Here is a 12,641-nt window from a genome sequence, read left to right on the forward strand (position 1 = left end):
GTTATTGGACTTGGCTGCATGCAATATATAGTAGAGTTGAGAGCTTCTCCATAACTATTAACTTTACTGGTCATTCATTCAGTTAAGCATTCACAAATATCTTGTTTCCACAAATTCCACCTGAAGGAATGTGGAAAGACTGAAGTTAACTTTACAAAAGCTGGTAGTACGAACCACTTAAGGCTGCTTCTATAAAATTTGAACCACAGCCAGAACTAATATTACTTAAAAGCTTGGAAGAGGTAACGTACCTAAATGCCCATACAAAGTTTTCACCGACAAATTTAACTCATAGTGCACTTGGTTTTAAAATTAAATCTTGCAGGACGTCACCTAATAAAATATTGTATAACATGTGGGGGATTACAACACACAAAAAGAAAATACATACCGTACCTTCTGGAAATTGTTTACAATAGCGCTACGCAATAGAACTACAACGCAACCAATATCGCTATTCTCACCTCCAAATATTCCAATTTGCAACTGAGATTGGTCCAAATTTTCGACATAGTCTCCGAGGAAACGATTCAAAAGATCTGCTACGATGTTTTCTAAAACCATTCTCACATATCAACCACACAGCGCTTCCGAAACTAATTTGCTAAATATGGGTTGGAGCAAGTTTACAGTTCATAACAACGCGCGCACGAATTCCCGGGCCACACTGCCTGCTACAGAACCTGTTATCAGGGCACGTGAACTCGTCAACACAGAACATGCGACAAAGTTTGTGGTTGGTTGGGACTTAGCGAAACTTCGACGTTAGGATTTGTAAACACCACCATGTCACCCAACCGACCTGCTGTCCTCTGGCGAAACCTACGACAGGCTGCGACGCACACGTCAGCAGGCAAAATGCGGTTCTGCACCTGTTAACTCGTAGCTGGGCACTCGCATACTAACGAGAATTGGGAGCCGCTTTTATGGAGTCTTACTGGTTGCTTGTACCACAACGAAATACACAACTTTGCAGTATGCGTAATAGCACAGGTTAAATTGTTGCGAGAGGAGAGAAAAAGCAGTCAAATATTTGTGACAACCAAAATTAATAATTTAATTGATGCTCGGTTTATTCTACATCTACATCTGTACTCTACAATCTACCGTGAGGTGCATGGCAGACGGTACTTCCCATTGTTTCTTCCTGTTCCATTCACGTATGGAACGCGGGATAAATGATGTTCGAATGCCTGTGTGTGTGTATGTGTGTGTTGGTTGGTTGGTTGTTTGTTTGGGGGAAGAGACCAAACAGCGAGGTTATCGGTCTCATTGGTTTAGGGAAGGATGGGGAAGGAAGTCGGCCGTGCCCCTTCAAAGGAACGATCCCGGCATTTGCCTGGAACGATTTAGGGAAATCACGGAAAACCTAAATCAGGATGGCCGGACGCGGGATTGAACCGTCGTCCTTCCGATTGCGAGTCCAGGGTGCTAACCACTGCGCCACCTCGCTCGGCATGTGTGTGTGTATGTGTGTGTGTGTGTGTGTGTGTGTGTGCGGTAGTTATTCTAATCTTATCCACATGATCCCTATGTGTGTGGGCTTGTATTATATCCCCAGAGTAATGATTTAAAACTCGTTCTTGAAACTCTCTTGATTGACATTGTCGGGATAAATGATAATTAATTAAAATCCTCAGCAGCCGACAGGTGTTGTTGACATACCTCGATGGAGACAGTTGAAAATGTGTGCCCCGACCGGCACTCGAACCCGGGATCTCCTGCTTACATGGCAGACGCTCTACCCATCTTTTATTATTATTATTATTTTGTTCGTTGTTGAGCGTTGTTTGGTCGTTACGGACGTCATATGACATCCGTTCAAGTTCGTTTGTTGATCCTTCCACTCAGTTTTTTTATTACAGAAGCCAAGCAGCTCTCTGACTTAACACGCTGAGCTACCGTGCCGGCGTCCATCTGACCCACCGAGGACACAGATGAATAGCGCAGCTGCAGAGACTTAACCCTTGCTCGCTTCCCGTGAGACCCACATTCGCAGCTGTCCACAATCTACATACGTAATGTTCCTAATAGATACTTTGCCCATCCAATTATTACTCATGCCCACTAAGGTGACGATTCATAGGCGGTCAATGGCCGGTTAGCCATTTAACAATATATGAAAATAGTAATTGTTCTCGAGAAAACAGATATCATTGATGACTGTGCAGCTTCTCTAGAATAAATGATAATTAATTGAAACCCTCACCTGCTGTCAGGTGTTGTTGGCATACCTCGATGGAGACAGTTGAAAATGTGTGCCCCGACCGGGACTCGAATCCGGGATCTCCTGCTTACACGACATACACTCTATCATTTTTTTTTTTTTTAGTTCGTTTCATCTGCTTGGGGCGGACGTCGTAAAATACCCGTTTCAGTTCGTCGTTTATACCTTAACTCAGTTTTTTTTATTACAGAGGGCTGCTAACCCTCTCACCGAAAATCCATCTGAGCCACGGAGGACACAGATAAATAGCGCGGCTGCAGGGTCTTATCCCTTGCACTCTTCTCGAGATAGTTCATGTCTGGCTAGAACAGTCTGCGGTTCAGTTCCTTCAGTATCTCCGTGACACGCTCCCAAGGATTAAACAACCTGTGACGATTCGTGCCGCCCTTCTCTGTATACGTTCAACATTCCCTGTTAGTCTTATCTGGTACGAGTCCTACTCCCCCCCCCCCCCCCCGCCCCACCCTTGCGTGGTCGCACACTTGCCACCAATCCCGCCGTTCCCGCCAGTCACCATCACATTATTAGTTCGTTTCTTTTTCCAGTTGACTCGACTGCATGGAGCAGTTGTACTTTCCTAAGTGGCACGCGCGTCCACTACAGCGTATTTTATACGTTTCTATCTGGCACATAGACAGCTAACATACACCTACGAGAAAACTCGCGGCGCCGGCCGTTGTGGCCGAGCGGTTCTAGCCGCCTCAGTCTGGAACCGCGCGACTGCTACAGTCGCAGGTTCAAATCCTGCCTCGGGCATGAATGTGTGTGATTTCCTTAGGTTAGTTAGGCTTAAGTAATTCTAAGTTGTAGGGGACTGATGGCCTCAGATGTGAAGCCCCATAGTGCTCAGGGCCATCTGAACCAAAAGTCGCGGCCATTATAGTGACCACCATACGTTATTCCGTCTGACATTTGTTCGAGATAAGTCGCGAAAATGCTACTGTTTTCTTGTACAGAGAACTTTTCGATAGGTAGCGTTACAAATACGGACTATTCGCCGAATAGGAAGCCAGTTTACATTCAGAAGCAGAAATATTAAGGCAAGAATGAATAAGTAAAAAGTCCTAGTTGTAGCAAGTGCAAGTGTGAAGATTAGTCATGAGTGAGAGTGATCAGTTGATTTTGAAGTATTAATAATAGTAATTCATAGAGACTCGTAACAATATTTTTACTAATAATGTAATAATAGTTTCCTATACCTAACTCGTAATAGGAGTTAGGTATGGGAAACTATTGATGTGTATATCTCCGGTAATAGTGACTTTCGAGAAGATTCCTAAAAGCGCATTGTTACATATGCCCTCTATCGAATCTACTAGAAAGGAACGGAATCGACAATAAGAGTTCCACACAGATAAACTACCGGATGACGTCACCATAGGAAACTCGCCCTTATATAATGCGTCGTAATGTGCATATTGGCTTGTCGCTTTCACAGCAGGTATTTTTTCACACTACATAAAAGTCTGGAAGCGGACATTCTGGCAGCGGATGTTCTCTAAACAACCAGAGCCACATAGAGAGTCGCTGCCATGTAGTCAGTTTGAAAGCTACAATCGTTGCTATAACGAGGAAGTGATAAAAGTGAACAACTGCGATTACTGGCTATTACCACGGACTTCATTCAGTGTTGTGCTTAGTGCTATTAGAAATAAGTGGGGTGTGATCGTGTGTTTTAGTGCTAAATCCACTAGCGTTGAATTTTCTAGTGCGAATAAAGTGTTTATTCGAGAATTAAACTTTGCATATGACTTGATTATTTTTTATTACGGTAAAAATAAAACTAGCTCAAGATATCTTTAGTGCCCCCTTCTTGAGGTTTTTCTGTATCCGCCACTGGCCATGTCACGTCATTCAGATACCGTACGACGCCCACGAGAGAGTTTCGTTGACCCCGGATCTACATCTACATTTATACTCCGCAAGCCACCCAACGGTGTGGAGGAACATGGGGTCATTACACCACTCTCACGGCTGTTGTGGACTACTCTTTTTTTTTAGACATGGGAGCCGCTACTACTCACTCAAGTAGTTCCTCAGTTGGTATCAAGAGGTGGGTACAACTCGTTCTAGTCCTCCCACCGAGTAAAAATTCCACGGAAGCACGGTACTGGGAACTGAACCCAGATCCTCCGCAAGCGAGTCAGACGCGATGACCCGTTTTTCTTTCTTTTCTTTTTCTCCTTTTTTTCATATTCTTACTTTCGATCCGTCTCTTCGTCGTTATGTCTTCAGTTGTTCTTCGAGATTGTCGCATGACACATTTCCACTTTCTCTCGATGAGAACCTCACTCAGCTTTTGATCAAGAGAGTCTCCAATACCCTGAGCGAACAAGCTGAACTACTGTGCCGGCTACAGTTCGGCTATGGAAGCGGGCTTGCAACCTAACAGCATAGCTTAAACTAATAATCGTGGTTGTCACGGGTAATTGACTATTTTTATGGATATATTACGAACAACGAGGTCGTGGTTAAGTTGGGACCTGTTTGTACAGCTTTGTTTGCTGCGAATGCGTGATGCCTTCAGTGAATACCTTAGCAGAATATTAAAATGACATTTCACAAAATCCAAAGAAGTTTAGTGGCACCAAAGTTAATGTCCAGTCCCTAGCGAATGAGAAAGGAACTGAAACTGAGGGTAACAAAGTAAAAGCCCGAATGCTTAACTCCGATTTAAAATGTTCCTTTACAGAGGAAAACGCAGAATAATTGCCCCAATTTGATCCTCGTACCTCTGAAAAGATGAATGAAATAAGTATTAGACTCAGTGGTGTTGACAAACAGCTGAAATCGTTAAAATTGAACAAAGCTCCAGGAGCCAATGGAAACTCTGTCACATTCTATGCTGAATTTGCGACTGAATTCATCCATCTTCTAATTATAATCTGTCATGGATCACCCGAACGAAAAACCGTGCCCAGTTCCTGGAAAAAGGCACGGATAATACCCATCTACAAGAAGGGTAGTAGAAGCTATTCACAAAACTGCCATATATCCTTGATATCGATTTGTTGTAGAATCTTAGAACATATTCTGAGCTCAAATGTAATGAGGTATCTCGAACAGAATGACGTCCTCAATGCCAACCAGCATCGTTTTCGAAAACACCGATCATGTGAAACCCAACTCGCACTTTTCTCACACGACATACTGAAAGCTTTGGATCAAGGCAACCAGGCAGATGAAGTATTTCTTGGCTTCCGAAAAGCATTTGGCTCAGTACCGCTCCTTGTCAAAAGTACGATCATAAGGGGTGTCAAGTGAAATTTGTAATTGGACTGAGGGCATTTTAGTAGGGAGGACACAGCGTGCTATCTTGGATGGAGAGTCATCGTCAGACATAGAAGTAACTTCGGGTCTGTCCCAGAAAAGGGTATTGCGACTCTTGCTGTTCATGTTGGATACTAATGACCTTGCAGATAATGTTAATAGTGAAATCAGGCTTTTTGCTGATGATGCAGTTATCTATAATGAAGTACTATCTGAGGGAAGCTGCATGAATATTCAGTCAGGTCTTCATAAGATGTTAACGTGATACAGAGATTGGTAACTTACTCTAAATGTTCAGAAATGTTAAATTTTGCACTTCAGAAAATGAAAAAACGTATCCTATGACTATAACATCAATGAGTCACTGCTGGAATCGAACAACTCATACAAATATCTAGGTGTAACACTTTGTAGAGATATGAAATTGGAATGATCACATCGGCTCAGTCATGGGGAAAGCAGGTAGTACACTTTGGTTTATTGGTGGAATACTGGGGAAGCCCAATTACGCCACCAAAGAGATTGCTTACAAATCACTTACGTGACCAGTTCTAGAATATTGCTCAAGTGAGTGGGAACTGTACAAGATAGGACTAACAGTGGATATTGAACATGTACAGAGAAGGGCAGCACGAATGTTCACAGGTTTGTTTAATCCGTGGAAGACTGTCGCAGAGATACTGGAGGAACTGAACTGGCAGATTCTTGTCGACAGACGTAAACCATCCCGAGAAAGTCTGTTAACAGAGTTTCAATAACGGCTTTAAGTGATTACTCTAGGAATATACTACAACCACCTACCTATAGCTCACGTAGATACCGTGAGGATAAGAATAAAATAATTCTTCCCACGCTCCATACGTGAATGGAATGGGAAGAAACCCTAATAACTGGTACAATGGGATGTACCCTCTGCCATACACCTCACGGTGGTTTGTAGAGTACAGATGAAGAATTAACCGAGCATCAATTAAATTATTAATCTTGGTTGTCACAAATATTTGACTTCTTTCTCTCTCCTCTCACAGCAGTTTAAGCTGTTTCCAGAATGAGATTTTCACTCTGCAGCGGAGTGTGCGCTGGTATGAAACTTCCTGGCAGATTAAAACTGTGTGCCGGACCGAGACTCAAACTCGGGACCTTTGCCTTTCGCGGGCAAGTGCTCTACCAACTGAGCTACCCAAGTACGACTCACGACCCGTCCTCACAGCTTCAGTTCTGCCAGTACCTCGTCTCATACCTTCCAAACTTCACAGGAGCTCTTCTGCAGATCTTGCAGAACTAGCTTCCCTGGAAGAAAGGATACTGTGGAGACATGGCTTAGCCACAGCCTGGGGGATGTTTCCAGAATGACATTTTCATTCTACAGCGGAGTGCGTGTTGATATGAAACTTCCTGAATATCACATACTGGAAACATCCCCCAGGCTGTGGCTAAGCCATGTCTCTGCAATACTCTTTCTTCCAGGGCTGCTAGTTCTGCAAGGTTCGCAGGAGAGCTTCTGTAAAGTTTGGAAGGTAGGAGACGAGGTACTGGCAGAATTGAAGCTGTGAGGACGGATCGTGAGTCGTGCTTGGGTAGCTCAGATGTTAGAGCACTTGCCCGTGAAAGGCAAAGGTCCCAAGTTCGAGTCTCGGTCCGATACACAGTTTTAATCTGCCAGGAAGTTTCAATTTAAGCTGTGCTATTAAGCCCCAACCTCGTAATTTGCTACATAAAATTAGTACCCTGTGAACTACGCTAACCAGGGAAAGGAAGGTAAGTAATTTTTCCCCTTGTACAAAATCTGTTTAACCAAAAAATGATTTACAAATGCGAGAAACTATATTCAAAACGTTGTGCGTGCAGACAAGTTTTATTCTGCTGCATAGGCATTAGTTTCATTCCAAACGACATTCTCCCCATTCCATAGGCAAATGCTCCGCTGTACAGCAAGCCAGTGAAAGCTTTCATCACGAAACGATGAAAACTGCCCGAAAGAAAAGAAGAAACTGACATTCTTCCAAAGGTGGAAAAGAGTTAGGGACCCCTATCCCTACCCCACCCCCACCACCGCTTTTACATTTTTGACATCTCTACGGTGCGTGTAAATGTGCATTCACAGTGAGTTCGAAACATTTTCTGCAACATTGTCCGCAGCTAGCTACTGGAATACCGGTGTCCGCGAGATGTTGATGTCAACAAAACAAGTGTTCCACAACTGTGCCGGTACAGATGAAAAGAACATTTTTCGTGGGCTGCTACCACTGAATACTTCTACGCGGCGTTGTAATCCGTTCATCATAAGAATAAACTTGATTTAAACAGCCACAAGCGCGGCGATTGGTCAGAAGCGGTGGCACATGTACACTGGTGTTGTTACGCTCTTGGAAGTAGGTCCTACTCATGTATTAGATATATTATTACTAAGTTACGTTAAATGAAACGTTAGGATATTCAAATGTATAAACAGCTTTCAACGTCCTTCTTAATCACACTTCTGCTACGTAGTTTTTGTTTAAAAAATTGGATACAGTCACAGCCTCGGCAGTGTTGTTCTCTGATTGTCGCGTTGTTATTGTGCAGTATGAAAATGGCTGATGCTGCTTTCTGTTGCCGAGAAATAGGCTGTTCTTAATGTTTTCCATAAATTTACGGAGATGATTGGCTTTGAAGTTTTCCCTGCCACTGAATGTTTAACAGTAGATTCGCAACCCACATCGTATAGGTAGCGCTGTTGGTAGTGTAGCTGGTTGTTAAGGCAATATACTTACTGGTTCGTTGGTTCAAATTTTCGCAGTATTTTTTTTCTCGTTCAATTTGAAATACCTAATCTCGTAATCATAAAACTCATCATCATTTTTTATAAATAATGCGCGTCTTCTTCTTTCTAACTACATGTTGGACGCGAAATGCCTGTTTCAATGCAAATACAAATTCTTAATTATCGATGCTTTATGAAAGACTATTCATAAAAGTTGCTTAAATTAAGGAAACATAACAATTTTATTTTTTAAGGCAAAATGGAGAACCAAACCCTTGTTATTTGGACTATATCTATCATTTTATACCACAGAGTTGGATAAGTATCGTAGAAACATGGAAAACACTCATTTTCGCATCTTCGAGCACATCATACAAATGCTGCATTTTTACATATGCTCCTGTACCATTTAATATGAACCAAACAGAACTGATCTGGAGCCAAGTTGCGGGATTTGCCCCGAGAAATAACAAGACTGTTAAGCTGCCAGACGTACTGCAACTGTTGTTGTTGTGGTCTTCAGTCCTGAGACTGGTTTGATGCAGCTCTCCATGCTACTCTATCCTGTGCAAGCTTCTTCATCTCCCAGTACCTACTGCAACCTACATCCTTCTGAATCTGTAACGCACGCAATTTTCTCAAATGTCACTGCCGAACGCTGGCGGTATATAGAACGGCTCGTCATAGAAGAAGAGAAAATGCGGTCCCTGGTTGGCTCCATGGATTCTGTTGTTCATAGGCTCGTTATCAACGTAGCAGGTCACACTTCCAGAACTGAAACGCATTTCCTGTGCTCTGTGTTTAAGGTTCAAATTCTCATCATTGTTGTTTGTAATCGGAATACTATGTCAGGTAGGAACGAGAGCATTTTACGCTTTCTGTCTGTCTTCCACATCTGGAAATGACCTCATCCAATCCCCAGGTCAGTATGACGTCCCGCGACAACACAAACGCCCAATGACGATCTTTGACGACTAAGTCTAAGGGAAAATCCCTCTCTCCAACTCCTAATCCTGATCCCTTCCTTCTAAAGTCAGTCTCCTCGCCAGCCTCTGGCAAGTACAAGACACACACAGAACATTCATAACATTACACAGACATCCAAAAATCATGGAAAATAATAACACACACAAGCAAACACGTAGAGTAAAAGCCAAAATGCTACAAAAGAAGCGCCTGGTAGTGCTGGAGTTTCTTCGACTACTTCATTCACTTTAAAAATTAAATAACATTCGAAGCTATATTGTTTGTTTGCTTTTTCTCTATTTACGTCTGAAATGCAACTGCTCGCATCATTGCAGGTTAGTTTGAACCGCTGGCTGTCCAGTGCTGTCCAAGTTTAATGCGCCGGTAAAGCAGTTGTACCGCATTATCGCTCGTCTATGTGCGTGGAACACAGCAAGAAACGTATTCTTATGATCGTGTTTGTCTGTCTCCGGCTCGCTCTCATCTGTTACTTTCCTCTCTTTGGGGAAGCGTGTAGAGGAGTTTGTAGCATTTTGGCTTTTACTCTACGTGTTTGCTTGTGTGTGTTATTATTTTCCATGATTTTTGGATGTCTGTGTAATGTTATGAATGTTCTGTGTGTGTCTTGTACTTGCCAGAGGCTGGCGAGGAGACTGACTTTAGAAGGAAGGGATCAGGATTAGGAGTTGGAGAGAGGGATTTTCCCTTAGACTTAGTCGTCAAAGATCGTCATTGGGCGTTTGTGTTGTCGCGGGACGTCATACTGACCTGGGGATTGGATGAGGTCATTTCCAGATGTGGAAGAGCTCTCACGGAAGGCCCATGTCAATTCTTGGAAACGCTCTTTCAAGAATGGAATTTCAGCTGCAACGTGAAGACCGTCAGTGGGGTAGATGCAGTGCCCTCCTGAGGGTGTGGTTCTGCAGCTTCTGGAGTTTGTCCAGATGCTGCTTCGCTGCATATCCCCAGAAAGGGCATGCATACTCCATTACTGTCCGTATAAAGCACTGATATACATTCACACCTACAGAGCAGGGAAGGGAGCTGGTTGTGTTGAGGATTGGGTATAGGATGGACATTCTGGCACAAACCTTCCTGTAGAGTTCGTCTATGTGGGGCTTCCACATAAGACAAAAGTCTAAGGCTAAGCAGTTCTGCACTAGGGGAGTTGAGTTCCATTTAGGTGAAGGTGGAGGGGGGTCAGGGGCCCACTGAGGAGATTTGCACCATCCGAATCTCCATGTCATCAGCAAGACTACATCTTCTCAGAGCTGATGGCGATGCGCCACCGACAGGCCCGAGTTACTGTGTCATCTAAAACCTTTTCTAGCCTACAAATGACCAGGTTCTTGTTCGCCTTATGCATGTAGAGGGCTGTGTCGTCTGCAAATTCTGCGGTGTTTGCACCATGGGGGAGAAGGGGGGGGGGGGGCTGATGGTGTGTCTGCAGTGGACAAACTGTACAATATGGGCCTCAGAACTGATCCCTGTGGCACCCCAGCATGAATACGCCTTTTGGTGGAGGAGGCTGTTTCCACTTTAACAGAGAAAGTTCTGTTCGTGAGATAGCTTTTAATTTGCTTAACTATGCTCCCGGGGAACTTGTGTGTACAACTTGTAGAGTAAACCTCTATGCCATACTGAGTCTAGTAGCACTATCCTGCTGTAGCCTCTGTGGTTGAAGCCCTCTGTGGCTACTTCAACTGCTCTCATGATCTGCCAACCAATAAACTGAACGTCAATATTGCGCCTACACAGGTACTTCCTCTCGCAAAGTTATTGTGGCTGCCTTCCCACCTTTAAGGTATACATCATTCCTCCAAATTGCGCACCACATAAAAATAAATAAAAATGTTCACACATCAGTTGTGATCCCTTATATAATAATTCATTCCACCATTTCATCAATCATGAGTATAATTTGTCAGAAAGCAAAATTTAATGTAAATTATTTGAGGCTTTTTTTTTTTTTCGAAAGTATAAATCCGCTGAGCACTCGAAAACATGTACACCCTTTTTGACTGTTGACAGTAAACTAGATATTCAATACTGCTGAAAATGCTAACATACATCAGGAAAATGTGTACAGACAAGAAAAAAAATAATGAAAGTTTGATGTACAAAGCCCATGAAATTAAAAAGTTCCCACTATTTTTTAATCACTCCTTGATTGGGAAATGGATATATGTCCTATCCCCCTCTCCTACCCTCTCTGTATCTATCTCCTCCCCCCCCCCCCGGTCCTATTCAACCCATCTTCCTCTTCTTCCTCCTATTTATGTCTATCTCCTTCACTGTCTCTGTATCCCACCTCTGTTTACATCTCATGTTCCTCCTCTCTCTGACCTTGAGCCTTATTTATTGTTATTGCCAATTCAGATTCCATAACAGTATTCTAATAATCAGCCAAGAAGCTGTAAGTGCAACCTCCCTTTTTTCTGTGACAACTGACTGAGGAAGAAAACAAAACAGCACAATGTTGTGCATACAATTTTTGTTTAAAAATATAATTAATGAGAGATAATATATATGGGAGAAACATTTGTCTAATGGTTTAAATGCCATGATATCATAGTTAAAACTGACTGTAAGAAAGAAACAAACACAATTTTTTTTTCCTAACAGAACAACACAGCATTTTTTCCTCACAGTCAGTTTTATCAGAAAACCTGTACATTCCTTTTTATTAAAATTTATAGCCTATGCTAGGCTGAATGTTTATTACAGTATCATGTAAAATTCTGAAATAAATCAGTCAAGTACACTGAAATTTTTCAGGGGCTTGGAAATCATTTATTTGCACGTGATGTACATGCTGCCATGCGAAGCAGATCAATAAAGCAGGTCGTTACTACTGCTACTACTACTACTACTACTACTGCTACTACTACTACTACTACTACTACTACTACAACACGCCTGTCATGCAGGGCAGCCTACACCATGGGGGCCGGCAAATTGTTTCTTGCCTCTGACATGTAGGATACCCTGTAGAGCAGGGTGATTTGGCAGGCTGATGCTATTCCCACACAACATGCCTGATGTGTAGGCAGCCTATACACTGGGGGCAGAAAAAACACTTTCTTTCCCTTGTGTCTGCTCCTATTGAAGCTATGGGGTGACAAACGCCAGAGTGCTGATATGTGTGTAGCAAATTGGGTTGAAATCAATCATGGGGTTTGGGAGTAGATCCTGTCACTCTGATGATACAATGTGCTTTATATATACGAAATGGGTGACATACAGATTAAAAAATTAAAAACTCTTATGTCTATCCTAATGTTTATTACAGTATCGTGCAAGAATGTGAAGCAAATTTGTCAAGTACTTTTGAAGATTTTTGGTAACAATGTTAAACAGTGACTTGTCTTTGTACTCTTATAGCAGCATAAATAACTATGGATGTATTGGCATGTGGAATTTCACATTATCCTT

Source organism: Schistocerca cancellata, unplaced genomic scaffold, assembly GCF_023864275.1.
Source record: "Schistocerca cancellata isolate TAMUIC-IGC-003103 unplaced genomic scaffold, iqSchCanc2.1 HiC_scaffold_1139, whole genome shotgun sequence".
Lineage (NCBI taxonomy): Eukaryota > Metazoa > Arthropoda > Insecta > Orthoptera > Acrididae > Schistocerca > Schistocerca cancellata.